The sequence below is a fragment of the Sphaeramia orbicularis genome, chromosome 6 (genome assembly GCF_902148855.1).
Source record: "Sphaeramia orbicularis chromosome 6, fSphaOr1.1, whole genome shotgun sequence".
Taxonomy (NCBI): Eukaryota; Metazoa; Chordata; class Actinopteri; order Kurtiformes; family Apogonidae; genus Sphaeramia; species Sphaeramia orbicularis.
Genome location: NC_043962.1, coordinates 12,977,448 through 12,998,619, shown reverse-complemented (window position 1 = coordinate 12,998,619; position 21,172 = coordinate 12,977,448).

The window sequence follows — 21,172 nt, the reverse complement described above, 5'->3', positions numbered from 1 at the left end:
AGCATGACTGATTACAAGATAGTTGACATTCTTTGAGATCGGAAATATTAAATATGAATGTCGTTACTGTTAATTTATGTAGATTTTGCTTGTCAACATGGCAGTTATGTAATGTGTGTGTGCATAAAATAAGGATTAAATATAGCCACAGTGACTAGGACCATGGTTGAACACATCAAACCACACAAACCAGAAAATATGTAAATGAGAATCCTGTGACAATAAAACACCTGTTGGTTGGACTGACGGAGGTGTATAATGTTGACAGTGGGTCATAACAGCTGTGGCCTGTGTGACAGTGCAGAAATTATACAAAAATGTGCGTGACATTATAAGCAGAGTCATTGTCCAGTCTATCATTGTCAGCTTGGCAGTACCGAAAATGGCTGTCTCACACCAAAAGTGAGAAACCACAAACTGGCAAATGTTGTCCAATCACATGAGCAAAAAAAAAAAAGAAATGAAAACATGCTAGGCTTAGATCGACATTTACTTAGTCATCTTCCCTTAAAGAGGAAGTACATGTGCCCAGACAGAAGTGACTGTAATAACATCTGTAATAAGTTTTTAATAAATATTTACATGGATACAGGGTACATTATTTGTGATTAGAGATTTTGTTTAAATATATTACAACACCTTTCACTGTTGTGTATAATTCACATGCCAATCAAGAGCTGACCTTGTAGTTCAGTGAAATTAAGAATAAAGTCTTTTGTTTGATGATAGAATTCCTTCAATGCATGTGCAATTTTTCTTTGCAGAAGTGATTATAGGCTTATTATATATATGTAGTTGATTGCACACAATTTAACCAAAGCTCCAGCAAACAGTTATTTTTATTGACAATTAATTTTTACCCCACTCTCCAAAAGGGAGGCAAGGGGGATTGTTTTTGGTTCAGCTTGTTCCTTTGTTTGTTTGTTAACACTCTAGCAGCAAAATAACTGGTTGAATTCATAACTAATTTGGTTTATAGATTGTCAGTGACCCAGAATAGATCTCATTACATTTTGGGAACAGTAGGTCAAAGTTTACATTTTTTATGAATTTTTCAAATCTTTTTTTTTTTCCATTTACTTAAAATGGACAAAATTTCAAATGTCTGTAGCAGCCAAACCGTTGGTTGAATTCATACTAAATTTGGTTTATAGATTGCCAGTGACCCAGAATAGATGTGATTACCTTTTGGGAAAAGTAGATCAAAGTTAAATTTTTTTGTGAATTTTTTACATCTTTTTTTTTTCTCTCATTTACTTACAATGGGCGCGTTTTCACATGTATATAAAAACATCAATTTTGTTTCAGTTTACTTCAAACTCGACACATATGTAGAGACATTTGATATGCTGACATCAGCACATGCATAGACATGATGACATCAGCTGGATCAATGCCAAAATAAACTACAATAAGTGCGAGGGGCGGGGTTTGTTGTGTCTGGCACCACTTGTTATTTTATATTTTGGGTCGTACAATGTTTGAAAATGGTTGAGCATTGTCTCCCAAAGACCATGCTGACATCTGTAAATGTTTTGTTTGGTCCAAAACTTCAGTTAACTGTCATAGAGGAGGAAGAAAAACCAGCAATATTCTCATATATGCAGCTGGAATATGAGAAATTAAACATTTTCGTCCTTAATTTTTATCAAAAACATTGTTGGTTGTTGCACCTCTAAACCTAACATATAGCATCAGCTGATTGTTGGTTTGTGTCTCTGAACTTCCCTTTTTAAGTTATCTTTGTCCAAACTTCCCCTCATGATCATGAATGAGTGGAATCTGAAAGTAAAGCAACAGAACGAGCAAACTTCACATCCATTCATCATTTTGACATTTAGCCCTCACTAACTCAATCCGATGGATTTTTACTGGTGTGAAAATAACCCTATATGGGTCGTTGTTTCTTTGAAATATTCTGCATGTTCCATGGCTGAATCACTCACAATCCAGGCATGGTTCTTAAATAAGCTTTTGTCACGTCTCATAGTTTCTCTGAATATTTGATAAGAAATGAAGTAAAAAATAAAGAGAAGTGTTAGATGTAAGATTCAGATTTTAGTATTAACTCATAAAGACCCAGTGCTACTTTTGCGGCATTTCCCAAATGAATTTTTCTCTCTACTTAACCTTTCTTAAGTGATTTATCATCATTTATTATAATATTGTCCTCTGTATTTTGCATTTCTTTAATAAAAATCAAGTATTTTCACATATTTAATTTACTGATTATGTAGATGTTCATAAAAGCGCAGATTAAAGTTAATTGTCATAATATCAGAAAGAGAGAAAAAATTAAGAAAACTTGACTTTTTCAACAAAATGTATCATTATAGGGGGGATATTTTGCTTTTTTTAAATGGAATTATGCATTTTAAAACATTTCCCTGTGGTCTACATAAACTGTAAATGCTCTGCTTGGGTCTGAATTCTTCATTATTTCAACTCCACAGGTCCATCTTCAACCCTATTTCTGAGTAATGACACAAGAAAGGACGTTTTGAGCGCTGTCCCTTTAAATTCAAATGAGCCACTTCATGCCCCACCATCTCTAGGTTGTTGAACGTACTTTCTGTCCCGTTCAGCCACTTGTGTTGGTTAATACAATCAACAACTGAACATTTTAGGTAATCGGCTCAAAATTTGGACATATTTTCAGTTTTTACTACACCCGCTGGTGATAAATAATTGTGTCATACTCTGAGAAATGTTCATCAGAAGTCTTGACCTTATATGTGCAAATGTCGTGACTTAACTAGTTATAAAACATAACTAATAAAGCAGGAATTGAAACTGGTTGTAGAAATCTACTTGATTTTTGCATGAATGAAAATAAAGATAGCTTTGCAGCACCTGGAAGGTTCAAATTCAAACTTTTTGAACTATAGGGTCCAAATACTCAAATAAATGAACCAAAGACTAATAAAAGTGGGTTTAGTAGAATATGACTGCTTTAAGTCAACATAAACCAAGTGCCTCCATGCTGTTTTATTGATCGAACGCCACGGGTTTTACTGGTGAATCAATGTTGTAGAAGATGACAGTGTTTCCACGTTCACTACGGAGCCACTGAATGTCCAAATGGGTCACATCTGATGTCCATGAAAAGACGACAACTGCATTTTACACCAATTATTTACATGTATTGATAGGTTAGATGGATCAGAAGTTATTAAACATTTTATATCAGTAAGAGTGTTTTGGTCATCAGTGGTTGTTTGGGTTTTTATGGGTTAAAACTACATAACTTGCATAGATTTGTGCATCCATCCAACTCCATCTCCTTGCTTCTCTATTATGTACTCCTTTATGATAGGCTGGTGCTGTGGATTGAACTCAGACTGCTCCCAAAAGGGACCGAGTCCCAGGTGTTTCACACACCATATAGTGGCCTCTCACTCTTATTTGCGTACACAGATGTCGAAGCTTCCACCTTCTGTATACACATTACAGTTCTGCAAAATCCCCTAGAAGTCATTCTAAAACATACAAGACAGGCATTTTGCCCAGGTGTTTTGGGGTCTGTATGTGTCTGAATGTGTTTTTGTCACTCTGATGGAGGAACGTATTTAACTCCTCTCTTTTGCATGATACCGATGTGTAACATTTGTGTATTTGGTGTGTGTATTTGTGTGTGTGTGGTGGCCAGTGGAGGTTATGAATGAGCTACAGCTGCATGGCTCAGTGGTCAGTATGGACAGCTGATGAATGAAGTAGAGATTATTAAAATAAACTGCTGGGTGATGCAGAAACATTTGTTCAGCAGGCCTCCATATCCTCATCCCCATATCTTCTTCACACATCTGGCTTTACCAAGATGCACACCCCGTTGATGTGTAAATATTTAAAACACCACAAGGTCATCAAGTTTGTCCAATGCACTTAGCAGGAACTCCCACGAGATCATGAATTGATACAAATTTTTTGCGCAATTTCATATGAAACAAGCATGATTTGCATGAAACGGAGAAGAAGCAGCAGAAAGGCAGATGATCGACGGATATGTGAGCAACAGTGTGGTGTGAAGATAGTGACAGACGGACAGAGATGGGGAGGTGACAGAGAGAAGGAGACAGGCCTGCTGATGGATAGATAGACGGAGTGAGAGAGGAAGAAGGGCAGTGATAAGGACAAAGACATTAGTCACGTTTAGGGGCTTCCCTCCTCCCCTATGCGAGTGGACCTTGAGCCAAGCCACACAGACTCTACTGTGTCATGGTGTGTGTGGCCCTGTGTCTGTGTGGGCCTGCAAGTGGTGACTGGACAAATCATGACTCAGCAAAAAAAAAAAAAAAAAAAAAAGACAGCCCCATAGAAGTGAAAAAGAGCATGGCTTCATTGTTGACACGGGTTTTCTTTGGAGTCACATTAGCTGCTTTTCAGATCACAATAGAGCTGGTTCTATTCACAGAGCAGCACTTCTCTATTTTTGCAGTTTCTTATACTAACATCAGCTCAGTGGAAGGTTATGGTCAACCTGTGTGCTAAATTTGATTCAGTTAGTGTCAATCATTACATTTTACAGAACGTTTAAAGCGAATGTGGGTAGCTTTTGTTGTCATTCCTGATTTAGTTACCAAATGTCAGTTTCATGAGTAAGTTACTATTACATTATTATAGTCAAAGCTTTGTAATCAAGTGTTAATTAGTCCTTTTTAGACGCATAGCAACATTGGTCAAACTGTTTTTCCAATTTTTTATAGTATAACTGCAAACAAATTTATCAAGTTTAATTTCTTTACCTATTGTTCACACCTAACTAAGCTCTGTTTTGCAGCTATTAGTACTGGAACAAAATAAAAACCATTATTAAAGACAATAGATCCATTACCAAATGGCATTATGGAAAATTCAGCAAGTACACAGAATGCACTGAACCAAAAACAAAAGGACTAGGAGAAAACAAAAGTCCTTGGGAATGGTAAAAAAAAAAAGAAGAAATGTTTGCTTTAGTGAGTCACTTCTTAGGAAATGAAACTCTTGATCTCCCTCAGTGATCATCAAAGATCTAAAATGTTTCAAGAGGCCGCACAAGAACAGCAGCTGATTCCTCCCAGTAAAATAGAACATCAGAACCAGTCATTGTAGAAAACCTCCACTTGACAGGTCAACTTACAGTCAAACAGGTAAGTGGTCAAATAAGCTGGGAAATGTCATACAGACGTAGGCTTTAACCAACCAACAGGTCTGACCTCCTCGCTGACCCCCTTTACCAGTGTTCTCCTCGCATAAACATGCAAACGTGTAGGAAATGTGTGCTTTGCCATGTATGTGTGCTTTCCTGCATCCCTCTGTGTGTGTGTGTGTGTGTGTGTGTGTCAAACACTTGCACTTGCAGTTCCTGTTTGGGGAGGTCTGCTGGTCCTGGCAAACAGTGTCTGGTCTTATCTCTTGTGTTTTATGTTCCTAGCGAGCCGGGGGCACAAGAAGCCCTTTGTGGCCAAGAGATGGCTGGTCTCGTTCCAGACCGAACCATGCAGCTGTTCTCCACTGTTGGACATATCAATGTGTATGCATGTGTGTGCGCCTGTGTGAGGATACATGTATGTATGTGTGCCTATACGCATGTACAGTATGTCTGTGTGCGTTAACACATGTGCTTGTGTCATGTATCTTATGTGAGAAGATGCTTTATGTTTGTAACATATCTGCTGTGTGTGTGTGTGTGTGTGTGTGTGTGTAGTAATAGTTGAATGTGTGACCTGCTATCAGTCAGATCAAATGGTAAAGACAACCATGTCAGAAAACGAGATCAAACACATCAAACAGAAAATGTTCTGGTGATGTCCTCTAATCCGTTCAAACTTAGCAATATAATAATGATCAGTAGAATCTTCAATGGCTCTTTCATCTCATTTGGGCGATTTTGACCTTTCAAAGTCTCTGCTCATCACTTCCTCCTCAGTTTCCCTTGAGTGTGCGATTGGTCGCTTGTATGTTTGGCACAAGCAGACAGAGCAGAGCCGAAGATTTGTGTCAGATATTTGCATCCAACCCTTCTGTACTTCATCAGGCCATGGTTCCTTTCCCCTGTTTTCTGTTTTCCTTGCCTTTACCTGAACCCTGGTGACTCCACCAATCCCCTCCGTGGAGGTTCGCTGTTCAGTAACACAAAGTGAATTGTGCGTGTGACCCATTAAGAAGTCCTAAAAGGAGCCATCGGTGAAGCCAGCACAAAGCCACGTGCTGTGTTGGCAGTTGAGTGTGCAGAGGGCAGGAATGTGGCCCCCAGACTCAGCTTCTGGTTATTCAGCCTGTTATTGAAAGAGCAGAGAGAGAGAAGGAGAAGGAGGCGAACAGAGGCATGCTTTAAAGTAATAGTGATATTTTGAGAGAAAGAAATCGCCATTGTTCAAAAATGGTATGACACTGTCTGCAAAGTCTATTAACAGCTTATATATACGCTTCATTTTACTTTTTATGTAGTTCACTGTTTCAGTTTTGCAGTGCAAGATAGATCGGTGCATAATTGGTGAATGCACTTCTGGGCCACCATTTTATGCTATAACCCTTTCTGCTGCTGCTTCCCATTCATGTGTAGTCTTTTTCCAATATTTGGTAATTGACAATATTTTCTATGTGTATATAAAGTGTGCAGCACTGTTAGAGTTAGGCAGGTGTTTGTGAAAACAGTGTACTCGACTTTTACACTTACAGAGTTGCATTTACATCCCTTTTTTTTTTTTCCCCAAACCTCAAATAACAGCTCTCTGCACTTGTTAAATTTTAACATGCAATAAAAGTGCTTTGGGCTCCAGATACATAAAATGGCAAAACATGGTCCCTATGAAAATCCTGTGTAAAACAATGGAAAAACAACCGTTTTGTGTTTTCTCTGGGTATCCGTCTTTGGTTTGGCATTCTCTACTGTTTTGTTTACTCCCATTAGTGCCTTCTGCCAAAATCATGACAGCCAGAGGCGGAGTGGAGAAAATAAAGCTAACTTAAAGAGTTTCAGTTTAGACTGCAGTGGGAGAGCTGTATGGACAAATTTAATACCAATCAAAGAAGCCATAGGACTGAAACAGTAGGAAAAAACATTTCTGGTAAAAGTTACTGACAGCCTTTCTATCCTGAAGCAGTGACTCTGTTCACACCTCTGACAGCAGCCATTTTAGTCATTTTATCTGAGATTTTTTTTTATGTTAGCAGAACCAACAGGGTCTTTTAGCCTGCATTGGTATTTATTGACTATTTATTGTTGATTATTTAATGCAGTTACTCGTAGTTGCTTCAAATGATCTTGTATTTGCACACTGATTTATTTATTTGTTTGTCACATTGCACTTTGGATGTGGGCTGATGTCTGTGGTAAGCTGCAAATGAATTGCCCGTATGGGATAAAAAAGGTTTTCTGAATCTGAATGTGAACTTTAACATGCATCCCAAATGACTGTCAGTCACTTCCATTGTTCTAAATATAAATAAATCCATGTGCAAAGACCAAAAACATAGTAGTTTTGTTAGTGGCTTGCCGGAAATTAAAAAAGGATCGACTCATTTACTTGTTTCAGATATAACAGATCACTTAAGTCATGAGTGATTTGGACATTTGGGGTGTCCAAATCCTGTCCTCGAGGGCCAGTATCTGCATGTTTTAGATATTTCCGTCTTCCACTACACCTGGTTCAATTAATGATCAGCTCATCATCAAGCTCAGCAGAAGCCTGATAATGATGTAATTGCTTCCAGGCGTTCTGGAAGAGGGAAATATCTAAAACATGCAGGATACCAGACCTTGAGGACCAGATTTGGACAGCCCTGACTTAAGATGTTCGACACACTAATATATCTTCATGGATTTTTCTGAATTTTGTGACATAGTAGACAAAGCCAACATACAGGCCTATGCTTTGATTAATATAATACATTCAAATGACTTTACACAGACTTCAGTTGTATAGGTTGTCCCTCACTGTCTCCCAGGATGCATTTGTGTTGAAACCATGCGGCCATACGCACCTCAAATCACCTCTAAATTTTGTCTTACTGTATTGATCTTATGTCGCCCTCACTGCACCTGTTTATTTTATAATGTGAACACCAAAACGTCTGTTAATGCCAGGTGTGAGTAGGGTCATCCTAAGGTTGGACCTGTCGATGATAATAATGATGTGATGATACTAAAGCTTCTGCAATTGACTGATGCCATGTAGAGCCCGAACGATATGGGATTTTTAGGGCCAATACCGATATTGGGGGTACAAAAAAGGTGATATCTGATAAGAAATGAAAGATAAGATATGAAATAAGAACATTGATATACTCAGGATATAATAGTCTTATATTAGATAATGGTGGACATGTGAATAAACAGTTGCATGTTGTTTATCTCACAAAAATAATTTACACAACTTTATAATGCTGTGTAATTGTAATAGTCTTATATTAGATAATAGTGGGCATGGGGGGGGGGGGGGGGTTGTCAAAGTGAACGTGACACTGAACAAATTTTTTTACGAATCCTCTAATTCCCTTGGCAGCACAGACTCACAGGAGCAGAGTGACAGAATCTGTGTGCTGCAAAAAAAAATTCATACATCGGTTACATATTGACCGATGTTGATTAATCGGTGATACGCAATAATTGACCCTCTAATCAGGCTCTAATGCAGATACATGTGACCAGGTATCTGGGGGAAAAAAATTGTTTTTGCCTTTCATCCACATGAAAACTCCAGTTTAGGTCATTGAAAACTATTATTTTTGAAAACTCCAGTCAAAGTAGAGATTTTTGAAGCTTGGTTTGCTTGAGCACAGCGGGGAGGCAGTTATAGGGTTCTGAGTGTCGCAGTTTGCAACATAAATGCATCAGTGTCAATGTGAGAGACCTTAGTTTATCCTAACCCTAACCTCATGATAGTGCTCTACTATGTATTTATTCATGCAAATGAAAACTTTTCTGAAAAATATCTGGGGCCTCATGTATAAAGCGTGCGTACGCACAAAAACCTAGCGTACACCCTTTTCCACGCTCACGTTCAGATGTATAAAGAGTGAAGTGACCGTGGAAATGTGCGCTCCTTCACACCAAGTCCATAGCTGGCGTACACACATTTCTAGTGCTTTGGAACCATTGGCGACACTTAGAGGTGACACTGGGAAACTGTTAATAATGTGAAAAAGGTCATTCCTCTGATTGATGTGCACATCGGAGATACACAGAAGAACAATGAACACACCGGCATGTCATCCTACTGTCAGAGCAGCACATCCACCAACAGAGCCAGAACCAGAACCAGAACCAATTAGACCCTGTATCCATCAATGCCAATCCTGCCCGGATGGACATTCAGCAACAGCAAAGAGACAAGGACAAAAAATTCATTGGTTGATAAATATAGTGTTCATGTCTGTGAGAACATTTATTAGTCGGTCCAGTCGCTCATTGACTCCGCCGATTGTCCTCACGATGTCCTCTGGTGACTCGGGTCAGTACAGACCCATGCCGGTCTGATGGGCATCAGCAGTGGGCTGTGGTGGACCGGAGGACCGGCTAACACTGGGGAGTCAACAGGAAGCCTCTGTGACAGGAGGATGATACTGGGTCTGACTGTCTTCTGTCTCATTGTTGGAAAATAATAAATTGAGTGATTAAACATGAGTCAAAGTCTATGATTTCCTCTTTGATATCCTGACATGATTATGCATGAACCTTTATCCTGTTTGGCTCTGATCAGACTGTTGTATGACCCGTAGAATGAACTAATGTGTGAGATACACAAATACTAAATATATATTTATCTTGGGGGTGATCCGCATCAGCCCTGTAAGAAAAGTGTCACAATATCGGCGACTCTTTCCTCAAACAGTCTGAGTTTGTCTCTTTTCTCCTTCCGCCTGTTTCGGCCTCCGCTTCGCGTCCACCTTGACGTCATCGTCTGATCCTGCAGACAGGGGAATCCCAGAGGGAATCCCACCTGCAGACCCCGTTTATACTGATTAGCATATTTAAATGTGGGCGTGGAGAGGGAGGAGTCAAGTACTCCAACATATGTGGTCAATTCCACGCTGATTGGGATGTATAAAGGAAGTGTACTTGGATTCGGGCGTACGCTCAGTTTTATACATCTGGATTTTTTTGTGCGTTCGGACTTTTCTGGATTTGGGGATACGGCAGGTTTCAGTATGAAATCCACGCAAGTCTTTGTACATGAGGCCCCTGGTGTTTACAACGTTATTGCTGAAAACAGAGTCTCTATAAATACCCAGCGACATGTATACATGACCTGAATAAAAATGGGAGGGAACTGGTTTTGACAGACATATGTATCCGCTCTGCACACATTGCGGAGTCAAGTTTGTTATTCTGAATGTCAGCTCTATCTAATTACACACTATACAGCATATATGTTTGAGTCTGTTTTTATGTACACTGAACAAAAATATAAACGCACCACTTTTGTTTTTGCTCCCATTTTTCATGAGCTGAACTCAAAGATCTAAAACTTTTTCTGTGTACACACAAGGTTTATTTCTCTCAAATATTGTTCACAAATCTGTCTAAATTTGTGTTAGTGAACACTTCTTCTTTGCTGAGATAATCCATCCACCTCACAGGTGTGGCATATCAAGATGCTGATTAGACAGCAGGATTTTTGCACAGGTGTGCCTTAGGCTGGCCACAATAAAAGGCCACTCCAAAATGTGCAGTTTTATCACACAGCACAATACCACAGATGTCACAAGTTTTGAGGGAATATGCAATCGGCATGCTGACTTCAGGAATCTCCACCAGAGCTTTTGCCTGTGAATTGAATGTTCATTTCTCTACCATAAGCCATCTCCAAAGCTGTTTCAGAGAATTCATGAAGAAGACTGTGCGAGGAAAATGGTGGTCACACCAAATACTGACTGGTTTTCTGACCCCCCTGGACCACCCAATACAGTAAAACTGCACATTTTAGAGTGGCCTTTTATTGTGGCCAGCCTAAGTCACACCTGTGCAATAATCCTGCTGTCTAATCAGCATCTTGATATGCCACACCTGTGAGGTGGATGGATTATCTCAGCAAAGGACAAAGGAGAAGTGCTCACTAACACAGATTTAGACAAATTTATGAACAATATTTGAGAGAAATAGGCCTTTTGTGTACATAGAAAAAGTTTTAGATCTTTGAGTTCAGCTCATGACAAATGGGAGCAAAAACAAAAGTGGTGCGTTTATATTTTTGTTCAGTGTATATACAATGATCTGAGTAAATGTTCACATACCTCTCAACATATTCCTTTCTCTAATGGGTATCACTGAACCAAAAGGGAGGTCCTTTGTTAGCATATGATGTTGTCAGTACGATTCAGTACTAACAACACATTTGTTGTACTTGTTGAAAAGAACAATTTGGCATTCTTTGACTTGTAAAAACACGCTGTTTCCACTGCAGCCGACCTCATCCATCTTGCTCTGTGCATTTGAAATGCATCGTCTGTGTCGACCTTTCTTGACCGTGTCACTTCCTCTCTCCAGTGGGTGTCCCACTCCGGGGGGAACGGATAGACGGGTCACAGAGGTTAGCAGGTTGAGCTGTTAGTACAGGTTGTCTTAGAGGGGCCGGTGAGGGATTGGGGCGGGGTGCAAACAGACTGCAGGACACTGTGGTGGGTCACAGCAAATCTGATTTATGACTATTATCATTCTAGTCAATCATATCCCCTCACTATGTCTTATTCTGGTGGTCTCTAAACTTCTTAATGTAGTTAGCATAGATAGATAGATAGATAGATAGATAGATAGATAGATAGATAGATAGATAGATAGATAGATAGATAGATAGATAGATAGATAGATAGATAGATAGATAGATAGATAGATAGATAGATAGATAGATAGAAAGAATCTGTTTGTTTTCTTCTGAGGCACATACTATCATCAACCTAAATCTATTAATGTGTGTGTATATTTCTTGGAATCACATGTTATTATTATATCATTGTCATTATTGTTTGTTTGTTTGTTTGTTTGTTTTTTGTTTGTTTTCATGTGGAAACATTGTGTTAATTGTAAATAGGGTTAGGCAACATAAGTCTTAACTTCAGCCTAAACCCTTTCAGTCACATTGTATATGAAACAATGGATATGTTGTTTTTGTTTATTGTTTAAAGTAATTAACAACCAAATAAACTACTACTGTAATAATTTTAAAGTCAATTTACAAATGTAGACATTAAATAAACATCAGCTGCAACTTCGTGGAACAAGTTAATAACGTGTTCTTGAAAATCCAGGTAGCTGATAATATGGTTCAGTATTTTAGCATCAAAAAATATACTTAATATATACATTTATTTTGATGTATCCATTATGTTGGATGGTGTTAGGAGGTTATTCCTGAAATGTAATAGGTTACTGACTATCCCTTTATTAAATAACACCTAAGTTATTAAATCACCTTCTAACCATAATTATTGATTGCTGTTCAACTGGTAATGTGAGAATACGATTCTGAATTCAGAAGGAATATATTTTGGCATGACTGATGCTGTAAGGTGCTGATGTCAGCTGATCACAGACTGACTCAGGTTGCCCGGAGCAAATACCGATTAATTTGATTGACAGATGAGACGCTGTGCAAATTCCAACAGCTGAAGTAATCAGACCCAACGCTCATAGTTTGAGCACATGTGGCAAAAATAAATGGAGACATAGGACATAGGGATGACCCTGGTGTTGCAAATTTGTCAAATGACTGTTGACCTGCACTGTCTATAAATCAGCCAAGAGAAGACACTCGGTCAGAGAAAAAACATGCAATGGAATGAGTGTTGTTCTATATATAAGCTGGGATGGATGTAACCCCTTTGTAATTACTAACATTTTGATCAGTAAATGTAATTTGCTAATGAATTTTCCTTAGAAAACAAGAGAATGTATCGACTTTTCCAATTATGTTTAACCCATAAAGACCCAAACATCCACTGGTGACCAAACCATCTATTGACCTAAACTGTTTACTACCTGCTGATTCTTTAATCCTATCAAAACATGTAAATAACTGGTGTAAAATGCAGTTTTTCATCTTTTCATGGTTATCAGATATGACCCATTTGGACATTCAGAGGCTCGGTAGTGAACATGGAAACACTGTCATCTTCTACAGCATTGATTCACCAGTAAAACCCATGGAGTTGGATCAATGGCAGTGGATGAAATACTTGTTTCATGTTCAGTTAACAATAGATTTGACTGAAAAAGTCACCTTTTCTTCAGTTTTCTTTGTTTGTAATATAATAACCCTCAACTTTAATCTGAGCTTCTATGGACATCTGCATGATTGTTCATTCATTCATCTTCTGAACCCACTTTACCCTCACTAGGGTCATGGGGGTGGGGTGGGGGGGCTGGAGCCCATCCCAGCTACCTATGGGTGAAGGTGGGGTACACCCTGGATGAGTCGCCAGTTCATCACAGGACTGACATATAGAGACGAACAACCGTTCACACCTATGGACAATTTAGATTAACCAATTAACCTAGTGGATGTCTTTGGATGGTGGGGAGAACATGTAAACTACACACAGAAAGGTCCCTGGTTGGAATTGAATTCAGGACCTTCTCACTGTGAGGCGACAGTACTATCCACTATGGAATTTTTTTTTGTGCCAGTATATTCAAACAAAACTTTTCAATGCTCAAACAAAAAATATGAATTTGAAAGAGAATAAAACTCTAAAAAAATGTTTTGTTTGAATATATTGGCAAAAAAAATATCCATAATCCACTGTACCACCCATCTACACGATCAATGAATTAAATATAAGAAAACACCTGATTTTCACTGAAAAAAATGCAAAATATAGAGGATAACTTCATAATAAATGGTGATAAATCATTCTAGAAGGGTTAAATATAGAGAAAAATTCATTTGGGAACTGCCATAAAAGTAGCACTGAATCTTTATGGGTTAATACACAGTACCTCAGAAGCAACTTTACAGAATGTCTCACTATTTGGCACTAACTTTTCGTTGGACTGAAAAAGATTTTGGTGATCAAGCGACAAGTCCACAAATTAAACAAACTAAAGGTCACCAAACTAAAACTATAACTAAGTCATTATAGATTATATTATTCTTGAATTTCGCTCGGGATTAATAAAGTATCTATCTATCTATCTATCTATTGAAAGAAGTGCATGAACAGCTTCTTGCATTTGAACAGTGGATGTGCCTGGTTTTAATTTAATAAATAAAACTGTCTATGTTTCTCTGTTACTGTAATGGATTACACTTAGGTTTATTTAATCGTGTAATACTGTTTCATGTTCCTCATGTGGGTGCATGTCTCAGAACAAAGAACAGCAGCCTGAAAAAACAGGACATGAATTAATGTCTTTTTGCAGTAAAGTGCCTGCAGCTCTTCACCTATTACACCTTTCTCTTTCCGTCTCACTTTTTATCTCCTGGTAAATCTATTATGTTTTATTTATCTTCCCTCTATGTTTGATGATCTGAACCATCTTTGTCAACATTGTGCGATTGTATGGTTTCATACAATTATTAGTCAGTGTATGACCCGACTTCTGTGAGGAAAAACATCTGCCTTGTCATGCTACTGATGGACAAACAGAGCAGGGGAATTCTTGACAGACCTCAAATAAACTGCCAGACAAAAGAGAATGGGGAGGACACTGAAGTCTGCCAATCAAGTCATTTTTTCCTCATTTAACCCAGGGTTGAAAAGACAGGCAAACCTTTGGAACAAATGCAGAGGCGACCAAAAAGAGTTGACTGAAAGTTACTTGCAGTCTTTACTTGGGTGGCGATGGGACGGGCTGTTTACACAGGCTTTGGACTGACTCACAAATCAAAGTGTGTGTCAGAATGGAGAGATTAGGAAGCCAGAATAGGTCTGGGATTCTACCTGCGCCCTTGTGTCTTTGTTGTCACCCACCTGGATGAACTGTTAACATTGCATAACATACACATCGACAAAACAGATGCGCGCACACAGCATCTTTGTAATACCCTGATAAATTGCAGCTGTTTTTATCTTCAGTGTCAGGAGGCCTAGCAAAGGTTGTTTGAAGAACTGTGGCATTGTTCATCGTGGGACATCCCCCCCCTTCCACTAAAGCATTTTGCTGTTTTCAGTGTGGCCTGTCCCTTCAGCCGCTGTCATTTCAGGACATGACACAGACCTACAAAGCCACACTCATGCACAGAGCAGAAAAGAATGAGAGAGTAAGAGAAGTATGCGAAAATGATGAAAGAGTTTCAAAGCGAAAGGGGAAGTTGCAGCTTTTCTGCAAAAACTATGCGATTTGTCATTCATCAACTGTGAAATAAATATGATCTGACGCCATCAGACAGGTTTGGATAGGACTCGGAGTTCTGCTGAATTAAATTTCCTTGTGCCGTTGTCTTACACTTGTTTAGCAGGAAGTTGGTAATTGACTGTTTCTAGTGGGATCTCAGGTTTCAAAGACAACGGCGGATAAATGAAGATGTTTTAAAAGCAATCTCAGACAATGCAGGATCTTAAGTCCTGGATGTCTTGCTCGTCATTTATCTGATCCCATTTCCTGACTTCTGAAGACTGAGGGATCTAACTCAGACTTCTTTACTTTTCACCTGCTTTGTCTTCCCACTGTATCCAGTTTGTTGAGGAGAAAAAAAAGAGAAGAAATGTGTGTTTTGACAACTTCCCATTTCACTGGTTTTTTCACATCGCAGCTTCCCCGCCTCCCTCGCTCCATCACTCCTTTACTTGACGACTCCTCTCCCCATTCCTTGTGAATTGAACTTTGTCTTACTGTTAAATGAAGCTCTGCAGGAAAACTGGGAGGGAGGGATGGGGCATTACCTTTCGGAAGTGAAGCTAGCTCCCTGACCCGCTGTGGTGAAAGGCCCTCAGGCTTCGCTGCGTCGCTCACATAAGATGATCTCTGAGGGGAAAGCAGGAGATTACACCTGATAGGAAGGAGACTTAGCATAAAGTCAATTGGCTCCTTTGTGGAATAATCCGCTCTTTTCATCCAAGTCATTGTGATGAGTGATAAGGCTGCAAGTGTGTATGAGAGGAGGAAAAAATAGCAGAGTAATGTATTAACCCAGCTTCTTCTCTCATGTTACATGAAACCAATATTATGAGATTTAGTTTCATGTGATGAGGCATGCTTTTCCCAACTGTGATTTAATTGAGGACATTTTTAAAAACTTTTTTGTGCAGACTAGTGATGGGAATGCCACATACACCTTTTCAGAACCGTGACAGGACAGTGGACAGTAGGACATATTGAAGATCTGACATCACAATAATCTGAACAGAGAGCTTTTATAAGTGTCAGTAGTTTGAATTTCCAGTTTGTTATCATCTCTGCTTTGTATCAAATTTATGGCAACTCGCTGTTCAGTTTGTTAATGTCTACCACTCAAACTGTAATCCATTACAGATTATATTCTATATTCATTCATTCATGGTTGTGCATTTCATCAGCAATCATCAGGTGAACAAACATATACTAACCCATGCTCAAAAAGGAGCAGGATGAAGAAAATCTTACATTTCCTGCCCCCTTCTAAATAATAAAAGCCTTAATGGTTACCTAAATGGAGAGAATGTAATTGGAAAAATCTATTTCGTTATTTCATCACACCTAAAATTAAAAGTAAACAAATGAATACTCAAAAGCCGTGTTGGAGACTTTGTAATCACATGGATTCAGATCACACACACATGCTTTGGAAATGCTCAAATATCCAGCCTTTCTGGGGGAAGGTTCACTCAGCTCTCTGTGATGTGTTGGGATATGCAATCCCAAACTCTTGTCTTTTTCTGTACCTCAGACATTTGGAAGGAACGGTGCATAATGAAGACAAATATCTTGTCCAGATCCTCCTGGTGGCCGGGAAGAAGGACATAACAAAGAACTCGCTTCAGACTGATGGTCTGTCTTATAAATAGTGGATTTCAATCATAGATGATATACTTGTCATGGAACATCTGACATATAAACTAAAGTTAAAAGAAAATCTGTTTGTGAAAAACTGGGGAAAATGGCTGACATTCAGAGACAAATGTATCTATTAAAGGACCGTACATATTCTGACACCAACACAGGCTGTTCTTTCCATCTGTTTTTCTGTTCTTTTGTTCTTTTCCTGCTCCTCAACCTGAGGAGATTATATTGTACTGTTAAAAATTGAGAAATAAAAATTGTTTAAAAAAAAAAAAAAGCCTTAATGGTTAGGTATACACAACTAGCTATAAAGTCATGCTGTATAAAGTCAGACAACCCAAACAAAATACATCCAAAGATAATACAAAATGAATACAAAACCAAGTGCAAAACTACAGATTACTTGTTACTGTTATTTAAAAGCAATCCCTTACCTTACAATATTACTGTCTCAGAATTGTAATGTGTTACATGACTCCTGTATTACTTTTGAGTTACATACAGACTCTCATCGTAAATGGTGCATGCCCAGTAGAACCCAACCCCCCCCTCCAATACAAGAGATAGGACAGTCTTGGGACACATAAATTTGCGCCCTGAAGTACATGTGGACGGATAGCTCAGTAAGTAATGCTAAAGTCTACATTGTTCAAATTCCAGCAGGAACGCTTGCATTTTTTGCAACATTTTACATGTTCAAACAAGGGGTGCTACACCGAGTACGGCAGTAGATAAATCCACAATCGATAAAGAATTCTAACTAGTCATAGAAACGTTAGCTTACCTTGTCATTGCTAATCACAGGGATCATGCTAATGCTAACTAGCTTCTGTAAAGCAGGGTTAGGGTTAGTAATGAGCATACATCCATGCGGACAATGGACTGTCTTCTGCCGTCTTCACCCATTGGCTGAACACCAACAGGAAATAGAACTTTACAGACGCATTTTTAATTCCTTAAGGTTTCATGGTCTTGCTGGGTTTTTTTTTCATTTGAGTAATTAAATTATGGGCCAAAAGTATGTTGTAATGCAAGTGCTATTGAACATGTACCGAGTAAAATATCACAGAAAATTGATGAATAATTAAATGCCTGATGAGTGTCATACTTTCTAATATTATTACTTCTACTTGTTTATTTATTCTCAGATTGGGACGCATTACCTGGGAATTTGCAGGGTGGGGGGAGAGATAGTATTAATGTTATGTAGAAAATCCAAAAGCATTGTTTTTTTCTTGTATGACTGTCACTTTTTTTTTTTTTACCTTGTTTCCAATAAAAAGAATGTTGAGAAAATTGATTAATAATGCCTTACACTACAGCATTACAGCAAAAAGTAATCCTTTACTGTAATGCAGTACTTTTGTAACACTGGTCCTCATACAGTACATTTGTCTTCTAGGATGGGATCCTGTCAACGGGAGACGGTCATGGCGATGTCAGGTAAGATGAATTACCTTTTTTTTCTTAAAAGCAGTCATGTGAGCTGTTGATTCATGTGAGTGACAGCTTGTTTTTGTACCTTCTCTCTGCTTAAACGTGCTGGATTTTAAGACAAACAACCCTCACTGATCATATTTTCAGTGACTCATAAGACATAAGATACGTCAAGGCTTTTGGCCTTTGTTTGGGTGTGTGTGTCTTAAGAAAATGTATATTGCTTATCCGGAAAAACTAAACCAGTCTGTAACAGAGATCCAGATAATGCCTTACAAAGGAAAGAATCAATTTGATTTTCTTTTGCGTGGATGCTTTCTACTGTATAGATTGTCTTAATGGATGCCCCAGCTATTCCCAGATGCCACTGTCTCTGTTAACAATAGATCATACCACTGCTGGGCTTGTAGTTTTGTTTTGATTGAAACCAGTCTCACTGGCTTGTCTGTCTTGTGCAGGAGTCTAAAACGCTTTCCTCTGCTGCTCATAGTCTTTGTCTGTCACAGTTGTTTCTGAAGAAGCCTAGTGGAAATTTCGCCTTGTTATATCGAAGTGATGCTAATTTAAGAATGAAACTAAAACTGGGGAAATGTGCCGCCTACTGTTGCCGATTGTTTTGCAGCGAAATGCCGCTACACTTGCTTGGTGTCATGTTGGTCACATTGGTTTGTGTTGTGCTCCTTTGCTGAACAGTGCATCTGTTCTCAGAGATACTGCAGGTGTATACATCCCTGATAATGGGAAATAGAAGTGCTGCAGCTTCCTGTCAGGTAAAGGTCAACAGAGAATCTATTATTGACCTTGTTACTTGTTATCATTTTCAGTCTCACAGTGATATGATACCACTGCTGTTTCTTTCTCTGCCATCGAAACCTCACAAGCATGGATTCCTGTAAATGTTAGCCTTAGGTGATTTCTCTGCTGCTGTCTCTGTGCACACAATGACTGATTTGCTTTTTAAATTGCTAATCAAATGTATTTGTTTTGCTCTGAAAAGCTCTACGGGGTGTGTTTTTATAGAGTCAGATGTGTGTTTATCACAGTGGGAGGGGTCATGTTTGTAATGTACTGCCCTATTATGAGAAGACCCTGGTCATGTGACATCTCTCTTCCTTTTGCAAAGCTTGGTTTTGACTTTTAAAAGATAAGGAGCAACAAAGCAGGGTTTATATAACAGATATTGCATATCCGCAAAGTGAAGCGTTATGTATATTAACCCACAAAGACCCAGTTCTACTTTTGTGATGGTTCCCTAATTATTTTTCACTCTATTTAAACTTTCTTAAGTGATTTAGCACCATTTATTAAAATATTACTCTCTGTAGTTTCCTTTTTTTCAGTGAAAATCAGGTATTTTCCTAGAATTAAATTTGCTGATCATATAGATCTTCATAAAAGCTCTGAGTAAATTCAAAGGTTATTATATCAATAACAGAGAAAACTGAAGAAAAAGTGTTCTTTTTTTTTGTTTTTTGTTTTTTTAGCAAAAATATGAATACCAACGTAAAAACAAGTGTCTCCATCCACTGTCATTGATCCAACACCATGGGTTTTACTGGTAAATCAATGTTGTAGAAGATGATGGTGTTTCCATGTTCACTACGGAGCCTCTGAATGTCCAAATGGGTCACATCTGATGACCATGAAAAGATGACAAACTGCATTTTACACCAATTACAATAGAATAGAATAGAATAGAATAGAATAGAATGTCTTTTTTGTCATTGTACAGGTACAACGAAATGAAAAAAGCGCAATCTTCCTAGGTGCCATAAAAGTAAAAATAAAAGTATTAATAATTTATATAAAAGAGTATAAAAACTAAAATGTAAAAGAAAAACCCTGACGGCATAAATATAAAAAAAAAATAATAATAATAAAAAAGCAGCATAAAAACATTCAGCATTCCACACAATTAATTAATGTCCAGCAGTATTTAGTGCAATTATGGCCCTGGGATAAAAACTGTTTTTTAGACCGTTTGTGCAGGCCTTTAGTATTATTATTATTATTATTATTATTATTATTATTTAAATATAATGACAGGTTTAGTGGTTCAGAAGTTACGAAACATTTTAGCTCAGGTGGCTGTTTGGGCCTTTATGGGTTAAATGTTGTAATCATGACAAATTTACAGCTGCAGGAGGTGAAAATCAGGTGAAAACACACCTTCTTCATGGCGTTCTCTCCTTTCTGTCAAAATCAAAAGAAAAATAAAGATGAACTGACGCCATTTCATACTAATATGAAAAAGTGAAGCCACTGTGCCAAGCTTCTGTGTTGAGCAGTAAATCTCATTTGACACAATCTGAACAATGATCAGTATTTACAGCTGTCACTCATGTGTTTAACCTCCCTACCTGACTGAAAACATACGTGAGCAGCCAAAACCCCACATCAGAAGGTAGATTTCCAAAAACAGTGCCAAGAATTACATGTAGGAGTTGTCTTGAAGGAAATTATACAATATTTGCCTCAGTGTCCCCAAAAACTGTCACCAAACACTGAGGCTTGAAGATCTCTTGGAAGTAACAAGTCCTCACAGTAACCACAGTGATGTATGGAAGAGACAATTACAGCCTGGATGAGGAAGAGAAACAACAACAATCAGACCGAGAGGACAGCTAGCTGTCAGAAAGAGAAAGACTGTTGACAGTAGTTACAGTTAGTTGTTTTCAGTATAGGCTTCACATTTTAACACATCCCTATATTCATATGTAGGTCTGAGAAAAATGCAAAGTACAGTGTCTGGAAGGTAAGGTATTAGTCCAGTTACAGTAAACACAGCCCCTGGTAGGCGGTTTACAGACAGGGTTAAATAGGACTGTTTTGCACCCA